Below are 1,564 nucleotides of genomic sequence, written 5' to 3' on the forward strand. Positions count from 1 at the left end.
TATAACCAAACTCATCAATTGTTCTCATAAACAATTATCTAATTCACATGAGTAATTATCTAATTCACATGAGTAATAGAACCAAACTCATCAATTGTTCTCATAACAATTAGCTAATCAACCTATGTAACGTAAATACACTTATTCCCAAACAATATCATATTTCCCATTTATCAATGTATCATTTATCAACAAAATATCATGTCTATAATTAATTAACACATAAGTGGGGATCATAACCCCAAATAATAACACACGCATATATTATCTATAACCGACATCATAACTCATTGTTTATCAACATAAACCATAATGTATCAACATACATTTCATAAACAAATATCATAACCACAAGTAATAATATGTGCATAATATTAATGATGCATGATGTTTGTAATTCAAATGTGGGAATCCATTTCCACAAGTGCAATATATGTATACTATGTTATGATCATCCACCTTACCCCAATATCTTCCCAATAACCTAGTCGGAAATAAATCAAGAGTACAGGTCCCATACCAAGCCACTTTGTACGCACCCGAAATAACATATCCTCGCAAGGAATTAAAAATAGATCGATCGGTTCCCTCAGGAACAGTCCTACCCGGACCTAGGTTGTACAAACGCTTTCTGGGCATCCCTCTCATTGATCTCGAATGCAATCCAGGGGTTGTCAGAGATTGCCTAGTTTGGCCTGTGAGAACTGTCCGATCCAACAGGGTACCTCCCCAGGAATACAAGGGACTCGTCTCACCCAGACTCTCCCTCAAGACATTGTTGGCGAATCACCGTCCAATCAGTGCCGTCCCTGCTTACTTCACGGTGCTCTAAGTCATACCGTCAATTTCCTCTCCACTACTCCATTATTAACCATATGCATATGAACACTAACCGCAGTTAGATGATTAAATCTTTTAATCATTATTTACCATGCTCGGTTCACCTTAAGTCATCTCCCTCATGAATGCTTCTTGTGTGTCCCGATCTTACGTTAACACGTAATATAAAGGAAATACATACCACCACTACGACCATCGCTGAATACCCTGGACAAGACCAAGCTTCTTACGGTCAGCCGATCTCGCTACGTGGTATCCTGGGTTCCTTTCTGGGCAGTGCCCTAATTCACATCATAACTCAAAGGGTAACGTCCCTACCACTACGACTATCGCTGAATCTCCCTGGACGGTCCCAGAATAAGCCACTTACGGTCAGACGATCTCGCTCTGTGGTGTCACGTATCCTTTTCTGGGCATCGCCCTAAATCATACATCCTTCTCGGAATAGTTTCTTTAATATTAATTTCCGAGTTTGACTATTTAATTCCAACACCTTGAATACTTTACTTTTTAATTCAATTACGGTGTTATACCAAAGTAGTTTATATTACATACTCATACTAGGGTTATTACATACTCAAACAATCAATCCAAATAGTCAAACCCAATCAGTGTCTCTCGCCCAAGCGAGGACCCTCCGCTCAAGCGAAAATTCAATCAACAATACCCTTTTAAAACTGGGCATCTCTCGCTCAAGCGACAATTCATCTTTAAATCTCAATTA

The sequence above is a fragment of the Lupinus angustifolius genome, chromosome LG01, assembly GCF_001865875.1.
Source record: "Lupinus angustifolius cultivar Tanjil chromosome LG01, LupAngTanjil_v1.0, whole genome shotgun sequence".
In the NCBI taxonomy this organism is placed as follows: domain Eukaryota; kingdom Viridiplantae; phylum Streptophyta; class Magnoliopsida; order Fabales; family Fabaceae; genus Lupinus; species Lupinus angustifolius.